The sequence below is a fragment of the Bombina bombina genome, chromosome 12 (assembly GCF_027579735.1).
Source record: "Bombina bombina isolate aBomBom1 chromosome 12, aBomBom1.pri, whole genome shotgun sequence".
Lineage (NCBI taxonomy): Eukaryota > Metazoa > Chordata > Amphibia > Anura > Bombinatoridae > Bombina > Bombina bombina.
This window is the reverse complement of record NC_069510.1, coordinates 47,059,175-47,080,522: the sequence shown is the minus strand read 5'-3', so window position 1 is coordinate 47,080,522 and position 21,348 is coordinate 47,059,175. Positions and strand designations below refer to the sequence as shown.

General features: G+C 38.6%; 1 protein-coding gene across 1 annotated transcript in view; it reads right to left on the bottom strand.

Annotated features, from left to right (window-relative positions):
• Positions 1 to 20,548, bottom strand: part of ALAD (aminolevulinate dehydratase) — a 64,272-nt gene extending 43,724 nt beyond the window's left edge. The window contains exon 1 of the mRNA XM_053695929.1: positions 20,454 to 20,548. The gene's annotated coding sequence lies outside the window, so the exon portion shown is untranslated. The remainder of the gene's footprint in view (positions 1 to 20,453) is intronic.
• Between the last annotated feature and the right edge of the window lie 800 nt (positions 20,549 to 21,348).

The window sequence follows — 21,348 nt, the reverse complement described above, 5'->3', positions numbered from 1 at the left end:
AGAGCTTTAAGCCTGTGTGTAATCTCATCTAATGGAGCTGATTCAAGTGTCCCTTCCAGAGACTCAAACCAAAATGCTGCTGCAGCCGTGACAGGCGCAATGCATGCAAGGGGTTGCAATATAAAACCTTGTTGAACAAACATTTTCTTAAGGTAACCCTCTAACTTTTTATCCATTGGATCTGAAAAGGCACAGCTATCCTCCACCGGGATAGTGGTACGCTTAGCTAAAGTAGAAACTGCTCCCTCCACCTTAGGGATCGTTTGCCATAAGTCCCGTGTGGTGGTGTCTATTGGAAACATCTTTCTAAATATCGGAGGGGGTGAGAACGGCACACCGGGTATATCCCACTCCTTAGTAACAATTTCAGTAAGTCTCTTAGGTATAGGAAAAACGTCAGTACTCGACGGTACCGCAAAATATTTATCCAACCTACACATTTTTTCTGGTATTGCAACTGTGTTACAATCATTCAGAGCCGCTAACACCTCCCCTAGTAATACACGGAGGTTTTCCAGCTTAAATTTAAAATGTGAAATATCTGAATCCAATCTGTTTGGATCAGAACCGTCAGCCGCAGAATGAAGCTCTCCGTCCTCATGTTCTGCAAGTTGTGACGCAGTATCTGACATGGCCCTAACATTATCAGCGCACTCTGTTCTCACCCCAGAGTGATCACGCTTACCTCTTAGTTCTGGTAATTTAGCCAAAACTTCAGTCATAACAGTAGCCATATCCTGTAATGTGATTTGTAATGGCCGCCCAGATGTACTCGGCGCCACAATATCACGCACCCCCCGAGCGGGAGATGCAGGTACTGACACGTGAGGCGAGTTAGTCGGCATAACTCTCCCCTCGTTGTTTGGTGAAATGTGTTCAATTTGTACAGATTGACTTTTATTTAAAGTAGCATCAATACAGTTAGTACATAAATTTCTAATGGGCTCCACTTTGGCATTAGCACATATAGCACAGATGTCTTCCTCTGAATCAGACATGTTTAACACACTAGCAAATAAACTAGCAACTTGGAAATACTTTTCAAGTAATTTACTATAATATGAAAACGTACTGTGCCTATAAGAAGCACAGAAAGAGTTATGACAGTTGAAAGTTAATAAACTGAAAGGTTATAGCATCAAATCTTTGTAAAAAACACAATTTTAGCAAAGGCTTGTTCCCATTAGCGAAGGATAACTAACCCTGATAGCAGAAAAAAAAGTTACAGAAATAAACGTTTTTTATCACAGTCAACTACAATCTCACAGCTCTGCTGTGAATGATTACCTCCCTCAAAACAAGTTTTGAAGACCCCTGAGTTCTGTAGAGATGAACCGGATCATGCAGGAAATACAATGAGCTTCTGACTGAATTTTTTTACCTCCCCCTCACACACAACAGTGAGAGAGATCAGTAAACTGTCATAAATTAAATAAAACAACTGCCAAGTGGAAAAAATAATGCCCAAAACATTTTATTCACCCAGTACCTCAGAAAATGAAACGATTTTACATGCCAGCAAAAAACGTTTAACATAAATTAAGTGTTATTAAAGAGCCTGTTGCCAGTCCCTGCAAATTAGGCTAAAGTCTTATGCACACAGTATAATTCCAGTGAAGTGCCATTCCCCAGAATACTGAAGTGTAAAATATACATACATGACAGCCTGATACCAGTTGCTGCTACTGCATTTAAGGCTGAGTTTACATTATATCGGTATGGCAGAATTTTCTCATCAATTCCATTGTCAGAAAATAATAAGCTGCTACATACCTCTTTGCAGATTAATCTGCCCGCTGTCCCCTGATCTGAAGTTTACCTCTCCTCAGATGGCCGAGAAACAGCAATATGATCTTAACTACGCCGGCTAAAATCATAGTAAAAACTCAGGTAGATTATTCTTCAAATTCTACCAGAGAAGGAATAACACACTCCGGTGCTATTATAAAATAACAAACTTTTGATTGAAGGTATAAAACTAAATATAATCACCATAGTCCTCTCACACATCCTATCTAGTCGTTGGGTGCAAGAGAATGACTGGTAATGGCAGTTAGGGGAGGAGCTATATAGCAGCTCTGCTGGGTGAATCCTCTTGCACTTCCTGTTGGGGAGGAGTTAATATCCCATAAGTAATGGATGATCCGTGGACTGGATACACTTAACAAGAGAAATGATTATTAGACCTAAATTTACCTTAGATTTTTTATCCTTTGGTAAAAAAGTTCCCTTCCTTCCAGAAACAGTTGAGATAATAATTTATTACCCTGGAAAGAAAGGGAAAGCAAAGTTGACTTAGAAGACATATCAGCATTCCAAGTTTAATCCATAAAGCTTTTCTAGCTAAAATAGCTAGAGACATATACCTGACATAAACTCTAATGATATCAAAAGATGGTATCACCTATAAAATTATTAGCATGTTATAGAATAATAATAATGCTATAAAATTATGATCTGTTACTTGTTGCGCTAAAGCTTCTAACCAAAAAGTTGAAGCTGCAGCAACACCCGCTAAAAATATAGCAGGTCTAAGAAGATTACCTGAACATAAGTAAGCTTTTCTTAGAAAGGATACAATTTTCCTATCTAAAGGATCCTTAAATGAAGTACTATCTGCCGTAGGAATAGTAGTACATTTAGCAGGAGTAGAGACAGCCCCATAACCTTAGGGATTTTGTCTCAAAAAACTCTAATCTGTCAGATGGCACAGGATATAATTGCTTAAACGTTTAGAAGGAGTAAAAGAATTACCCAAATTATTCCATTCCCTGGAAATTACTTCAGAAATAGCATCAGGGAGATTAAACACTTCTGGAATAACTACAGGAGATTTAAAAACCTTATTTAAACGTTTAGATTTAGTATCAAGAGGACCAGAATCCTCTATTTCTAATGCAATTAATACTTCTTTAAATAAAGAACGAATAAATTCCATCTTGAACAAATACAAAGATTTATCAGCATCAACCTCTGAGACAGAAACCTCTGAACCAGAAGAACCATTATCAGTATCAGAATGATGATGTTCATTTAAAAATTCATCTGAAAAAAGAGAAGTTTTAAAAGACTTTTATGTAAACTAGAAGGAGAAATAACAGACATAGCCTTCTTAATGGATTTAAAAAAATAAAATCTCTTATGTTTATCAGGAACACTCTGAAAATTAGATGTTGACGGAACAGCAACAGGTAATGTAACAGTACTAAAGGAAATTTTATCTGCATTAATAAGTTTGTCATGACATGCAATACAAACAACAGCTGGAGAAACAGATACCAAAAATGTATAGCAGATACACTTAGCTTGGTAGCTCCAGCACCGGGCAGTGATTTTCCTGAAGTATCTTCTGACTCAGTTGCAACGTGGAACATCTTGCAATATGTAATAGAAAAAACAACATATAAAGCAAAATTGATCAAATTCCTTAAATGACAGTTTCAGGAATGGGAAAAAAATGCCAGTGAACAAGCTTCTAGCAACCAGAAGCAATAAATAATGAGACTTAAATAATGTGGAGACAAAAGCGACGCCCATATTTTTTTAGCGCCAAAATGCTTTTGGCGCCAAAAATAACGCCACATCCGGAACGCCGACATTTTTGGGGCAAAAGAACGTCAAAAAAATGACGCAACTTCCGGCGACACGTATGACGCCGGAAACAGAAAAGATTTTTTGCGCCAAAAAAGTCCGCGCCAAGAATGACGCAATAAAATGAAGCATTTTCAGCCCCCGCGAGCCTAACAGCCCACAGGGAAAAAGTCAAATTTTTAAAGGTAAGAAAAAATGATTGATTCAAATGCATTATCCCAAATATGAAACTGACTGTCTGAAAAAAAGGAATGTTGAACATCCTGAGTCAAGGCAAATAAATGTTTGAATACATATATTTAGAACTTTATAAATAAAGTGCCCAACCATAGCTTAGAGTGTCACAGAAAATAAGATTTACTTACCCCAGGACACTCATCTACATGTTTGTAGAAAGCCAAACCAGTACTGAAACGAAAATCAGCAGAGGTAATGGTATATAAATAAGAGTATATCGTCGATCTGAAAAGGGAGGTAAGAGATGAATCTCTACGACCGATAACAGAGAACCTATGAAATAGACCCCGTAGAAGGAGATCACTGCATTCAAATAGGCAATACTCTCCTCACATCCCTCTGACATTCACTGCACGCTGAGAGGAAAACCGGGCTCCAACTTGCTGCGGAGCGCATATCAACGTAGAATCTAGCACAAACTTACTTCACCACCTCCATAGGAGGCAAAGTTTGTAAAACTGAATTGTGGGTGTGGTGAGGGGTGTATTTATAGGCATTTTGAGGTTTGGGAAACTTTGCCCCTCCTGGTAGGAATGTATATCCCATACGTCACTAGCTCATGGACTCTTGCTAATTACATGAAAGAAAGCAATGTTGCACATTTACCCTCTGTTATTATAATACCTTCATGCTATGCTTAAATGTTTAGTTTACGATCTTTTACTTTATTTAGTGGCAATAAGAGACATATAGCTCCATTTTCATAATGAGCCTTCATCAACATTATTTAAATAAGGTAACTGGAATGGCTGTGTTTTATATTTGAACTTAAATATATCATTATCAGTACAAATTCTATACACTTGACTTGAGTTCTGGCACTTAATTTGGGGCAAGGGCTTTATTAGGTACTGAGTATATAGTTAAGATGGGAAGGGAAATTACCTACACAGTCCCACTGCCTAACGAAGAAAAATATTTTTCAAGATATATTATATTTACCTTTTTGTCCACTAGAGGGAGGCATTACTTCTTTTGAAATTAAAGGGATATGAAACCCAATTTTTTTCTTTCATGATTCAGATAGAAACTTGCTTAAAATTGCCTGCTCTAATTTATTCCTATTATCAAGTGTTCTTCGTTCTCTTGGTATCTTTATTTGAAAAGCAGGAATGTAAAGCTTAAGAGCCGGACCATTTTTGGTTCAGAACCTGGGTAGATTATCACCTGGGTGATTATTGGCTAAATGTAGTGCTACTCAGGGCCGAACCAAAAATAGTCTGGCTCCAATGCTTACATTGCTGCTTTTTCAAATAAAGATACCAAGAGAATGAAGAAAAAAGTGATAATAGTTGTAAATTAGAAAGTTGCAGGCTCTATCTGAATCATGTGGGTTCAGTATCCCTTTAGCAGTCTTTTTATTTCTCTTTTTTCCCCCAATAAAGGGTCAATGAACGACCTTGATATTATATAACCCCTTTGTTACACTGGCATATTTCAGATTCAGACTGCTATATTATTATTTTCTATTATTATTGAGGACAAGCTGTTGAAAATATCAAAGACACCACAAATACACAAATCAGTACAAATTACTGAGATAGTCTTATAAACAAAAATATAAGCATAAAAAGGGCAAAGAACACTGCATTTTACTAATGCTACATTAAAAAACCTGCAATTACATATTGTGTTTCTGTTTTATAAAAGACAGAATTCCCAGGGCGTATACAAATGCTATAGCCAGCGTTTTTTCTTTAATTGTGAAATATTGCAATTCCAGTACTGCAGACAAGAAACTGGTGCGGCTTGTTAAACCTGCTCCATATTATTTTATGCACATCATTCTTAAAGTATTATTATTGTTTGCAATAAAAACTAATAAATAAGATTCACACACATTTTATTTGTAGTTCCTGAAAAAAAGAAACAGAAAAATCTTTAGAAAAGGGACAAACAAGTCAAAATAAACTTTTATGATTCAGATAGAGCATCAGTTTAAAGGGCCATAATACCCAAATGTTTAAACACTTGAAAGTGATGCAGTATAGCTGTAAAAAGCTGACTAGAAAATATCACCTGAACATCTCTGTGTAAAAAAGAAAGAAATCTTACCTCAAAAGTTTCTCAGTAGCCACATCCCATTGTAAAGGACATCTAAGCAGCATATCAGTATGTCTGTCCCGGGACAGCCGAAGGGATGAGCCTCGTGCACTCTCATCTTATTTTCCCTATTCAGCTTAAGGAAGTTTACTATGAAATCTCATGAGAGTTAAGTGAAATCTCATGAAATCACAGTAAAAGAGTTCATGACTTCAGCACTGCTGATGCTGATTGGCTGCAGTTCATTTCTTCATTTTATTTTTTTACCTGCAGCTGAGTATAACTTTTTACACAGAACTTACTCTGCTGAGCTGAGGAGATTGTGAGGTAAAATATCTTCCTTTTTTTACATAGAGATGCTCAGGTGATATTTTCCTGTCAGCTTTTTACAGTTATACTGCATCAGTTTCAAGTGATTTAGCATATGAGTATTATGTCCCTTTAAGACACTTTCCAATTTACTTCCATTATAAAATTTTGCACAGGCTTTTTATATTCACAAATTCTGGGGAACAAGATCTTACTGAGCATGTGCACAAGCTCACAAGGTATACGTATGCTAGTCTGTGATTAGCTGATATCTGTCACATGATACAGGGGGCCGGACTATGAAAGAAAAAATAAATTTGTCAGAAAAAAATCTACTGCTTATTTGAAATTCAGAGTAGGTGTTAAATCATTGTCTTTCTATTAGGCATTTCTTTAACTGTACAGTATTGATCTGTGTAGCTGTTGCTTCCATGGCTACTGAAAAATAGAAGAAAAAAAATGGAGGATTTGTTCTTTCTGGAATTTTAGCAGAATCCAAGGTAACAGCCTGATAAAGCCGACAACTAAACTTATAGACATAATAAAGGCCGGGGGGGGAGGCATGAAATGAGGCAGTAATCTGTGTTACTGATAAAAATAATATTATGCTGCATTGTGCAAATTTATATAACCCATATCTGCCCCACTACTTAAAGGGATATAAAAAAAATAATATTATGCTGCATTGTGCAAATTTATATAACCCATATCTGTCCCACAACTTAAAGGGATATAAAAAAAATAATATTATGCTGCATTGTGCAAATTTATATAACCCATATCTGCCCCACTACTTAAAGGGATATAAAAAAAATAATATTATGCTGCATTGTGCAAATTTATATAACCCATATCTGTCCCACAACTTAAAGGGATATAAAAAAAATAATATTATGCTGCATTGTGCAAATTTATATAACCCATATCTGCCCCACAACTTAAAGGGATATAAAAAAATAATATTATGCTGCATTGTGCAAATTTATATAACCCATATCTGCCCCACAACTTAAAGGGATAAAAAAAAATAATATTATGCTGCATTGTGCAAATTTATATAACCCATATCTGCCCCACTACTTAAAGGGATATAAAAAAATATTATGCTGCATTGTGCAAATTTATATAACCCATATCTGCCCCACAACTTAAAGGGATAAAAAAAAAATATTATGCTGCATTGTGCAAATTTATATAACCCATATCTGCCCCACTACTTAAAGGGATATAAAAAAATAATATTATGCTGCATTGTGCAAATTTATATAACCCATATCTGCCCCACAACTTAAAGGGATAAAAAAAAAAATATTATGCTGCATTGTGCAAATTTATATAACCCATATCTGCCCCACTACTTAAAGGGATATAAAAAAATAATATTATGCTGCATTGTGCAAATTTATATAACCCATATCTGCCCCACAACTTAAAGGGATAAAAAAAAAAATATTATGCTGCATTGTGCAAATGTATATAACCCATATCTGCCCCACTACTTAAAGGGATATAAAAAATAATATTATGCTGCATTGTGCAAATTTATATAACCCATATCTGCCCCACTACTTAAAGGGATATAAAAAAATAATATTATGCTGCATTGTGCAAATTTATATAACCCATATCTGCCCCACAACTTAAAGGGATAAAAAAAAATAATATTATGCTGCATCTTGCAAATTTATATAACCCATATCTGCCCCACTACTTAAAGGGATATAAAAAAATAATATTATGCTGCATTGTGCAAATTTATATAACCCATATCTGCCCCACTACTTAAAGGGATATAAAAAAAATAATATTATGCTGCATTGTGCAAATTTATATAACCCATATCTGCCCCACTACTTAAAGGGATAAAAAAAAAATAATATTATGCTGCATTGTGCAAATTTATATAACCCATATCTGCCCCACTACTTAAAGGGATATAAAAAAATAATATTATGCTGCATTGTGCAAATTTATATAACCCATATCTGCCCCACAACTTAAAGGGATAAAAAAAAAAATATTATGCTGCATTGTGCAAATGTATATAACCCATATCTGCCCCACTACTTAAAGGGATATAAAAAAAACATAATTTATGTAAGAACTTACCTGATAAATTCATTTCTTTCATATTAGCAAGAGTCCATGAGCTAGTGACGTATGGGATATACATTCCTACCAGGAGGGGCAAAGTTTCCCAAACCTCAAAATGCCTATAAATACACCCCTCACCACACCCACAATTCAGTTTAACAAATAGCCAAGAAGTGGGGTGATAAAAAAGTGCGAAAGCATATAAAATAAGGAATTGGAATAATTGTGCTTTATACAAAAATCATAACCACCACAAAAAAAGGGTGGGCCTCATGGACTCTTGCTAATATGAAAGAAATTAATTTATCAGGTAAGTTCTTACATAAATTATGTTTTCTTTCATGTAATTAGCAAGAGTCCATGAGCTAGTGACGTATGGGATAATGATTACCCAAGATGTGGATCTTTCCACGCAAGAGTCACTAGAGAGGGAGGGATAAAATAAAGACAGCCAATTCCTGCTGAAAATAATCCACACCCAAAATAAAGTTTAATGAAAAACATAAGCAGAAGATTCAAACTGAAACCGCTGCCTGAAGTACTTTTCTACCAAAAACTGCTTCAGAAGAAGAAAATACATCAAAATGGTAGAATTTAGTAAAAGTATGCAAAGAGGACCAAGTTGCTGCTTTGCAAATCTGATCAATCGAAGCTTCATTCCTAAACGCCCAGGAAGTAGAGACTGACCTAGTAGAATGAGCTGTAATCCTTTGAGGCGGAGTTTTACCCGACTCAACATAGGCAAGATGAATTAAAGATTTCAACCAAGATGCTAAAGAAATGGCAGAAGCTTTCTGGCCTTTTCTAGAACCGGAAAAGATAACAAATAAACTAGAAGTCTTTCGGAAAGACTTAGTAGCTTCAACATAATATTTCAAAGCTCTAACAACATCCAAAGAATGTAACGATTTCTCCTTAGAATTCTTAGGATTAGGACATAATGAAGGAACCACAATTTCTCTACTAATGTTGTTGGAATTCACAACTTTAGGTAAAAATTCAAAAGAAGTTCGCAACACTGCCTTATCCTGATGAAAAATCAGAAAAGGAGACTCACAAGAAAGAGCAGATAATTCAGAAACTCTTCTGGCAGAAGAGATTGCCAAAAGGAACAAAACTTTCCAAGAAAGTAATTTAATGTCCAATGAATGCATAGGTTCAAACGGAGGAGCTTGAAGAGCCCCTAGAACCAAATTCAAACTCCAAGGAGGAGAAATTGACTTAATGACAGGTTTTATACGAACCAAAGCTTGAACAAAACAATGAATATCAGGAAGATTAGCAATCTTTCTGTGAAAAAGAACAGAAAGAGCAGAGATTTGTCCTTTCAAGGAACTTGCGGACAAACCTTTATCTAAACCATCCTGAAGAAACTGTAAAATTCTTGGAATTCTAAAAGAATGCCAAGAAAAATGATGAGAAAGACACCAAGAAATATAAGTCTTCCAGACTCTATAATATCTCTCTCTGGATACAGATTTACGAGCCTGTAACATAGTATTAATCACAGAGTCAGAGAAACCTCTTTGACTAAGAATCAAGCGTTCAATCTCCATACCTTTAAATTTAAGGATTTGAGATCCTGATGGAAAAAAGGACCTTGCGACAGAAGGTCTGGTCGTAGCGGAAGAGTCCACGGCTGGCAAGAGGCCATCCGGACAAGATCCGCATACCAAAACCTGTGAGGCCATGCCGGAGCTACCAGCAGAACAAACGAGCATTCCTTCAGAATCTTGGAGATTACTCTTGGAAGAAGAACTAGAGGCGGAAAGATATAAGCAGGATGATACTTCCAAGGAAGTGATAATGCATCCACTGCTTCCGCCTGAGGATCCCGGGATCTGGACAGATACCTGTGAAGTTTCTTGTTTAGATGAGACGCCATCAGATCTATTTCTGGAAGCTCCCATATTTGAACAATCTGAAGAAATACCTCTGGGTGAAGAGACCATTCGCCCGGATGCAACGTTTGGCGACTGAGATAATCCGCTTCCCAATTGTCTATACCTGGGATATGAACCGCAGAGATTAGACAGGAGCTGGATTCCGCCCAAACCAGAATTCGAGATACTTCTTTCATAGCCAGAGGACTGTGAGTCCCTCCTTGATGATTGATGTATGCCACAGTTGTGACATTGTCTGTCTGAAAACAAATTAACGATTCTCTCTTCAGAAGAGGCCAAGACTGAAGAGCTCTGAAAATTGCACGGAGTTCCAAAATATTGATCGGTAATCTCACCTCCTGGGATTCCCAAACTCCTTGTGCCGTCAGAGATCCCCACACAGCTCCCCAACCTGTGAGACTTGCATCTGTTGAAATTACAGTCCAGGTCGGAAGCACAAAAGAAGCCCCCTGAATTAAACGATGGTGATCTGTCCACCACGTTAGAGAGTGTCGTACAATCGGTTTTAAAGATATTAATTGAGATATCTTTGTGTAATCCCTGCACCATTGATTCAGCATACAGAGCTGAAGAGGTCGCATGTGAAAACGAGCAAAGGGGATCGCGTCCGATGCAGCAGTCATAAGACCTAGAATTTCCATGCATAAGGCTACCGAAGGGAATGATTGTGACTGAAGGTTTCGACAAGCTGAAATCAATTTTAGACGTCTCTTGTCTGTTAAAGACAGAGTCATGGACACTGAATCTATCTGGAAACCCAGAAAAGTTACCCTTGTCTGAGGAATCAATGAACTTTTTGGTAAATTGATCCTCCAACCATGATCTTGAAGAAACAACACAAGTCGATTCGTATGAGATTCTGCTAAATGTAAAGACTGAGCAAGTACCAAGATATCGTCCAAATAAGGAAATACCACAATACCCTGTTCTCTGATTACAGACAGAAGGGCACCGAGAACCTTTGTAAAAATTCTTGGAGCTGTAGCTAGGCCAAACGGCAGAGCCACAAACTGGTAATGCTTGTCCAGAAAAGAGAATCTCAGGAACTGATAATGATCTGGATGAATCGGAATATGCAGATAAGCATCCTGTAAATCTATTGTGGACATATAATGCCCTTGCTGAACAAAAGGCAAGATAGTCCTTACAGTTACCATTTTGAACGTTGGTATCCTTACATAACGATTCAATATTTTTAGATCCAGAACTGGTCTGAAGGAATTCTCCTTCTTTGGTACAATGAAGAGATTTGAATAAAACCCCATCCCCTGTTCCAGAACTGGAACTGGCATAATTACTCCAGCCAACTCTAGATCTGAAACACAATTCAGAAATGCTTGAGCTTTCACTGGATTTACTGGGACACGGGAAAGAAAAAATCTCTTTGCAGGAGGTCTCATCTTGAAACCAATTCTGTACCCTTCTGAAACAATGTTCTGAATCCAAAGATTGTGAACAGAATTGATCCAAATTTCTTTGAAAAAACGTAACCTGCCCCCTACCAGCTGAGCTGGAATGAGGGCCGCACCTTCATGTGGACTTAGAAGCAGGCTTTGCCTTTCTAGAAGGCTTGGATTTATTCCAGACTGGAGATGGTTTCCAAACTGAAACTGCTCCTGAGGATGAAGGATCAGACTTTTGTTCTTTGTTGAAACGAAAGAAACGAAAACGATTATTAGCCCTGTTTTTACCCTTAGATTTTTTATCCTGTGGTAAAAAAGTTCCTTTCCCACCAGTAACAGTTGAGATAATGGAATCCAACTGAGAACCAAATAATTTGTTACCCTGGAAAGAAATGGAAAGTAGAGTTGATTTAGAAGCCATATCAGCATTCCAAGTTTTAAGCCATAAAGCTCTCCTAGCTAAAATAGCTAGAGACATAAACCTGACATCAACTCTGATAATATCAAAAATGGCATCACAGATAAAATTATTAGCATGCTGAAGAAGAATAATAATATTATGAGAATCATGATCTGTTACTTGTTGTGCTAAAGTCTCCAACCAAAAAGTTGAAGCTGCAGCAACATCAGCCAAAGATATAGCAGGTCTAAGAAGATTACCTGAACACAGATAAGCTTTTCTTAGAAAGGATTCAATTTTCCTATCTAAAGGATCTTTAAACGAAGTACCATCTGACGTAGGAATAGTAGTACGTTTAGCAAGGTTAGAAATATCCCCATCAACTTTAGGGATTTTGTCCCAAAATTCTAATCTGTCAGACGGCACAGGATATAATTGCTTAAAACGTTTAGAAGGAGTAAATGAATTACCCAATTTATCCCATTCTCTGGAAATTACTTCAGAAATAGCATTAGGAACAGGAAAAACTTCTGGAATAACCACAGGAGATTTAAACACCTTATCTAAACGTTTAGAATTAGTATCAAGAGGACCAGAATCCTCTATTTCTAAAGCAATTAGTACTTCTTTAAGTAAAGAACGAATAAATTCCATTTTAAATAAATATGAAGATTTATCAGCATCAATCTCTGAGACAGAATCCTCTGAACCTGAAGAGTCATCAGAATCAGAATGATGATGTTCATTTAAAAATTCATCTGTAGAGAGAGAAGTTTTAAAAGATTTTTTATGTTTACTAGAAGGAGAAATAACAGACATAGCCTTCTTGATGGATTCAGAAACAAAATCTCTTATGTTATCAGGAACATTCTGCACCTTAGAAGTTGAGGGAACTGCAACAGGCAATGGTACATTACTAAAGGAAATATTATCTGCTTTAACAAGTTTGTCATGACAATTAATACAAACAACAGCCGGAGGAATAGCTACCAAAAGTTTACAGCAGATACACTTAGCTTTGGTAGTTCCAGCACTAGACAGCGATTTTCCTGAAGTATCTTCTGACTCAGATGCAACGTGAGACATCTTGCAATATGTAAGAGAAAAAACAACATATAAAGCAAAATTGATCAAATTCCTTAAATGACAGTTTCAGGAATGGGAAAAAATGCCAAAGAACAAGCTTCTAGCAACCAGAAGCAATGAAAAAATGAGACTGAAATAATGTGGAGACAAAAGCGACGCCCATATTTTTTGGCGCCAAATAATACGCCCACATTGTTTGGCGCCTAAATGCTTTTTGGCGCCAAAAATGACGCCACATCCGGAACGCCGACATTTTTGGCGAAAAAGAACGTCAAAAAATGACGCAACTTCCGGCGACACGTATGACGCCGGAAACAGAAAAGATTTTTTGCGCCAAAAAAGTCCGCGCCAAAAATGACGCAATAAAATGAAACATTTTCAGCCCCCGCGAGCCTAACAGCCCACAGGGGAAAAAAAAGTCAAATTTTTAAGGTAAGAAAAAATGATTGATTCAAACGCATTATCCAAAATATGAAACTGACTGTCTGAAAATAAGGAATGTTGAACATTCTGAGTCAAGGCAAATAAATGTTTGAATACATATATTTAGAACTTTATAAATAAAGTGCCCAACCATAGCTTAGAGTGTCACAGAAAATAAGATTTACTTACCCCAGGACACTCATCTACATGTTTGTAGAAAGCCAAACCAGTACTGAAACGAAAATCAGCAGAGGTAATGGTATATAAATAAGAGTATATCGTCGATCTGAAAAGGAAGGTAAGAGATGAATCTCTACGACCAATAACAGAGAACCTATGAAATAGACCCCGTAGAAGGAGATCACTGCATTCAAATAGGCAATACTCTCCTCACATCCCTCTGACATTCACTGCACGCTGAGAGGAAAACCGGGCTCCAACTTGCTGCGGAGCGCATATCAACGTAGAATCTAGCACAAACTTACTTCACCACCTCCATAGGAGGCAAAGTTTGTAAAACTGAATTGTGGGTGTGGTGAGGGGTGTATTTATAGGCATTTTGAGGTTTGGGAAACTTTGCCCCTCCTGGTAGGAATGTATATCCCATACGTCACTAGCTCATGGACTCTTGCTAATTACATGAAAGATAATATTAATATTATGCTTAAAGGGATATAAAAAAATAATATTATGCTGCATTGTGCAAATTTATATAACCCATATCTGCCCCACTACTTAAAGGGATATAAAAAAATAATATTATGCTGCATTGTGCAAATTTATATAACCCATATTTGCCCCACAACTTAAAGGGATAAAAAATAATAATATTATGCTGCATTGTGCAAATTTATATAACCCATATCTGCCCCACTACTTAAAGGGATATAAAAAAATAATATTATGCTGCATTGTGCAAATTTATATAACCCATATCTGCCCCACTACTTAAAGGGATATAAAAAAATAATATTATGCTGCATTGTGCAAATTTATATAACCCATATCTGAAGAGATACCTAGGTAGGCATCTGTTGCACTATATGGCAGGAAATAGTGCTGTCCTCTAGCGCTCTTGCTGCAAAACTGTTGCCATATAGTTCTGAACACTCTTGAATTTACCTTCTTGATTTTCAACAAAGGATAACAAGAAAACAAAGAACTTTTGATAATAGAAGTAAATTGGAAAGTTGTTTAACCCTTTGAGTGCTAAGCACTTTCCCACTTTTTTTTGGGTGCTAAGATTTTTTTAATGCTTTTTTAATTTTTTGAACAATTTTTTTTTACTTTTTTCAGACCCCCAAGACTTACACTGTTGGAAAGGTTAGGCGATTGCCTTTCCAATGGTGGGTCTTGGGGGTCTGTAGCTGCTTAGATGCCTGAGACACAGGCTTCTAAGCAGCATGCCCCCTGCTCCTATACTTAACATTGTTGAGTATAAATAAATTTGCACAGTGACGTCACCATGCAAAACGGGAAGCCCCGGCGATGCCTGTCACTCTACAGGCACGATCGCCGGGGTAGGAGCCCCCAGATCTCCCTCAAGGTGGGAGAGTGCTAGTGACGGCTCTGAGCCATCATTAGCACCAGAGTGGGAAACTCTCTGACTGCTCAGAGCCGTCATTAGCACTCAAAGGGTTAAAATTGTATGTTCTATCTGAATTATGAAAGAAAAGTTTGGGGTTTTAACTGATTTTTAGAAGGTTTTTATAGTAATGACGCAGAAAAAAGTGGTGTCTATTATGGACAGCCTGAAGCTAATCTGACTGCATAAGAGAGTAGCCTTGTTATTTCCTAAACAAAAAAAACCATGATTTTAAAATAATAGTCAATCAGTCAATACACAGAATAGGCTTGCAACAATGTAACCTATCAGTTACTGAAGGAATATAGTAAAATAATCATTACCAAAAATATACACAATCTCTGATTATTCTGCAGTTATTTTTTATATATAAGGGCATAGCAAGGCATTGTGGGTAATATGGAATTTAGGTATAAGAGTAAGAAAAAAATTTGGCGTCTGGTGTGGGTGGATAAGAAGATTGCCGAGTTCTACAAAAAACGTTCTTGGTTGATTAGATATGAAACAACAGACGGACCAGTCCCAAAGTCAGTTTATGTAGATAAAGATAACAGTGAGTTTGGTGTATTATCTCCTTGGTACGCTAACACATTTGTAAAATGCAACTGCCGAGTTTTCCTCACATTCTGCACAGTTTGCATAAACTAAAGCGGTTCTCAATGTATCTTGTTTTATAAAACATTTAATCAGCTTTTTTACTTTTTTTTTTGTGTGTGTGGGTAATTTAAATAAATGCTTATTTATAATGAAAATAAAAACATAAAAAATGTTTGATTTAAATATTTGTAAATTAAAGGGACAGTGTACACCAATTTTCATATAACTACATGTAATAGACACTACTATGAAGAAGAATATGCAGATACTGATCTAAAAATCCAGTATAAAACTTTTTTAAAACTTAGAATCTCCCAGCTTAGCACAGTTGATGAGGTTAGGCTGGGACACTCAGTGGAAGGGGATGGGGAAACAAAGAGCAGACACTCCCCCCTCCCCTGCATATGAAAAGACCCATTAGACAAATAGGAGCAAGCTTGAATCTGTAGACATCAGTATACATTTGACAATAAGGGGGCTTGGTTAGGAGTCTGAAAATCAGCACAATGTTATTAAAAAATAAGCAAAACTATACCTTGAGACAAAAACACTCCCAGATGGGCTATATAAATGGATCATTTACAAATCATTTATGCAAAAAAAAAAAACTAGTGTACAATGTCTCTAAGTAATTATAAAGGCCCCACAATTTTGAAAGTTTCTAAAAAAAAAAAGAAGATGAATATAAATGCATTACAGTGACCTATATCGGTGAATAATCTGTACGGAGTGCAGGAAGAAGGTGGATTATCAGTGAGGAATGATAATCTGCAGGGTAAGTGTGAATGGTCTGTAGACGGAAGATGATTTATTTGACTGCAGAGAGTATAGGTGATCTTTAAGGGGTGATGAGCTATGAGGGGTGCAGGGACAAGTGTGTAATCTGTAAAGAGTGCAGGGGAATAATGAAAGATCTGTGAAGAATGATGCACTGCAGGGAAAGGGCAGGCGATCTGTAAGGGGTAATTATGTATGAGGAGAGAGGGGTAGATATTCTGTAAGGGTTTATCATGCAATGCAGCATTAAAAGAGGGTTTAATTCAATTAAACACAAACTTGTGTTTCACCATTCATATACATTATTTTAGGTCTTATTTTTGCTATCACTTACACATTTATATATAGACTGTTCTCTCTCTTCTGATATATATATATATATATATATATATATATAGAGAGAGAGATATATAGAGATATAAATATATATTAGAATTAAAGAAAAGGCACTAGCGCCTGTTCTCGAAGACCTCTCCAAACCTGTCACCCAGCTGCCGTAAATGACGGGACAACAATAAGGATCATTCAAGAAAATATCATCTCCTGAAAAACCCACAGATTGAAGGTCCACGATTAGGAGCACATTCCCATTACCCATACTCCTGAGGACACAAAGTACCCCAGCTTTCAGTATTTGAAAGTATCACAAACCCAGGGGCGTCACGAAAAGCAATATATCCACATCAGCTCTCAGTTACACGGAGGGACAAGAGAAAAGAATAAAAGACTACAAGTAGAGCGAACACTCAAGTCCAGACCTAATTCGACAGGAGAAAGTCTACCTGACTCCCATATAGAGCCGAGACCTTACCTCATATGAATGAGGTTTACTTTGGTAAGCGGACATTCTTAGAACAGACAGCAGTCTCACTTTTTGAACTCTCTTACAAAGGGATTTTCTATACACTGTATCATCCATACAGATTGTTAGACGTATATTATATATTGCTTTATTTTATATCAAGAGTGTTTAGAATGTGGTATTGAGCGCTAGTTTTCTATTATTGATTGCCTATTGAATTCCTTTTATATATATATATATATATATATATATATATATATATATATATATATATATATATATATATATTAATAATAAATATATCTATATTTATGGGAGAACTATATCTATATTAATAGAAGTTATAATGGGGATTTCATTTGCCACTGATTTATAATTAAAGGCACATAAAAGTCAAGTTGCCAAACTGAATTACAAAATCATTTTATAGTATAATACAAAAATGCAATATCTTTGTTTAAAATGTGCTGTTCTCAAACAGGGATTCCCATACATAGCAAAGCCCTCTTCCATACTCTAGTGTCAGTAATAAACACACAGAAGTGATTCACTCACAGTGACACAAAGCTGTCACTCACATCCGCATGTCACACTTATTTGGGGATGCACGGCAGTCACTCTAACCCCAGTGACACACAGCAGTAGTCACTCACACTACCATGTCAAATCAGTGACACACTGCAGTCACTGACACTCATTCGATGACACTCCAATGTCACAATCACTCAGTGATACACAGAAGTCACTCACACTCATTTTGTGATACACAGCAGCGGTCACTCACACCTCCAAGTCACACTCAGTGACACACAGTAGCACTCCTGGATCACAATCATTGGATGAACCACAGCAGCAGCCACAGTCTAAGGTTACATTCAGTAACACAACAGAAGTTACTCACAATACAATATTACATTTAGAACAGTCCCAGGTCACTCAGTAACACACAGCAGCAGTCACACTCAGTAACACACAGCAGCAGTCACACTCAGTAACACACAGCAGCAGTCACACTCAGTAACACACAGCAGCAGTCACACTCAGTAACACACAGCAGCAGTCACACTCAGTAACACACAGCAGCAGTCACACTCAGTAACACACAGCAGCAGTCACACTCAGTAACACACAGCAGCAGTCACACACACACTCAGTAACACACAGCAGCAGTCACAAACACTCAGGTCACAGAAGCAAAGCAGCAGTCACACACTCAGTGACACACAGTAGCACTCTCCTGGATCACAATCATTTGATGAAACATAGCAGCAGCCACAGGCCCAACAGCCCCAGGTCACTCAGTAACACACAGCAGCAGTCACACTCAGTAACAAACAGCAGCAGTCACACACTCAGGTCACACTCAGTAAAACAGCAGTAGTCACACACACACTCAGTAACAGCAGCAGTCACACACACACTCAGTAACACAGCAGCAGTCACACACACACTCAGTAACACAGCAGCAGTCACACACACACTCAGTAACACAGCAGCAGTCACACACACACTCAGTAACACAGCAGCAGTCACACACACACTCAGTAACACAGCAGCAGTCACACACACACTCAGTAACACAGCAGCAGGAACACACACACTCAGTAACACAGCAGCAGTAACACACACACTCAGTAACAGCAGCAGTCACACACACACTCAGTAACAGCAGCAGTCACACACACACTCAGTAACAGCAGCAGTCACACACACACTCAGTAACAGCAGCAGTCACACACACACTCAGTAACAGCAGCAGTCACACACACACTCAGTAACAGCAGCAGTCACACACACACTCAGTAACAGCAGCAGTCACACACACACTCAGTAACAGCAGCAGTCACACACACACTCAGTAACAGCAGCAGTCACACACACACTCAGTAACAGCAGCAGTCACACACACACTCAGTAACAGCAGCAGTCACACACACACTCAGTAACAGCAGCAGTCACACACACACTCAGTAACAGCAGCAGTCACACACACACTCAGTAACAGCAGCAGTCACACACACTCAGTAACAGCAGCAGTCACACACACTCAGTAACAGCAGCAGTCACACACACTCAGTAACACAGCAGCAGTCACACATACTCAGTAACAGCAGCAGTCACACACACTCAGTAACAGCAGCAGTCACACACACTCAGTAACACAGCAGCAGTCACACACACTCAGTAACACAGCAGCAGTCACATACACTCAGTAACACAGCAGCAGTCACTCACACACACTCAGTTACACAGCAGTCACACTCAGTAACAGCAGCAGTCACACACACTCAGTAACAGCAGCAGTCACACACACTCAGTAACAGCAGCAGTCACACACACTCAGTAACAGCAGCAGTCACACACACTCAGTAACACAGCAGCAGTCACACATACTCAGTAACAGCAGCAGTCACACACACTCAGTAACAGCAGCAGTCACACACACTCAGTAACAGCAGCAGTCACACACACACTCAGTAACAGCAGCAGTCACACACACACTCAGTAACAGCAGCAGTCACACACACACTCAGTAACAGCAGCAGTCACACACACACTCAGTAACAGCAGCAGTCACACACACACTCAGTAACAGCAGCAGTCACACACACACTCAGTAACAGCAGCAGTCACACACACACTCAGTAACAGCAGCAGTCACACACACACTCAGTAACAGCAGCAGTCACACACACACTCAGTAACAGCAGCAGTCACACACACACTCAGTAACAGCAGAAGTCACACACACACTCAGTAACAGCAGAAGTCACACACACACTCAGTAACAGCAGCAGTCACACACACTCAGTAACAGCAGCAGTCACACACACTCAGTAACAGCAGCAGTCACACACACTCAGTAACAGCAGCAGTCACACACACTCAGTAACAGCAGCAGTCACACACACTCAGTAACAGCAGCAGTCACACACACTCAGTAACAGCAGCAGTCACACACACTCAGTAACACAGCAGCAGTCACACATACTCAGTAACAGCAGCAGTCACACACACTCAGTAACAGCAGCAGTCACACACACTCAGTAACACAGCAGCAGTCACACACACTCAGTAACACAGCAGAAGTCACATACACTCAGTAACACAGCAGCAGTCACTCACACACACTCAGTTACACAGCAGTCACACTCAGTAGCAACAGCAGACACACACTCAGTAACAGTTATGCTGAAGTTACCTGCTGCGCCTCTCAGTGTGTCCCCCCGTACCTCAGCCTGCTCCGAATCCGTGTCCTTTGCACCACCCACGTGTGCCAGCTTTGTATCACGTGACCATACACCAGCACTGCCCCTAACACGGCCCCTTAATCAGCATATTGCTGTAAAAGTGCTGAACTACTGATACTGACACCTAGTGGCAACTAGTAGTATAACAGATATAGGCGTTTGTGAAAATGTCCACAGGAGAGAGTAACTCAGTTATCTTTAATTGAGAGATAATGACTGGACTGTACACCATGGGCACCAATAGTCACAGATACAAACACGGTAGGCAGCAGAAGGTACTCACCATGTGCACACAGTGCTAGATATAGACCGGAGCAGACACTCACCCTGTGCACACAGTGCTAGATGTAGACAGGAGCAGGCACTCACCCTGTGCACACAGTGCTAGATGTAGATAGGAACAGGCACTCACCCTGTCCACACAGTGCTAGATGTAGATAGGAACAGGCACTCACCCTGTCCACACAGTGCTAGATGTAGATAGGAACAGGCACTCACCCTGTACACACAGTAACAGATATAGACAGGCGCAGGCATTCACCCTGTGCACACAGTGACAGATATAGGCAGAAGCAGGCACTCACCCTGTGCATACAGTGACAGATATAGACAGGAGCCGGCACTCACCCTGTGCACACAGTGCTAGATGTAGACAGGAGCAGGCACTCACCCTGTGCACACAGTGCTAGATGTAGACAGGAGCAGGCACTCACCCTGTGCACACAGTGCTAGATGTAGACAGGAGCCGGCACTCACCCTGTGCACACAGTGCTAGATGTAGACAGGAGCAGGCACTCACCCTGTGCACACAGTGCTAGATGTAGATAGGAGCAGGCACTCACCCTG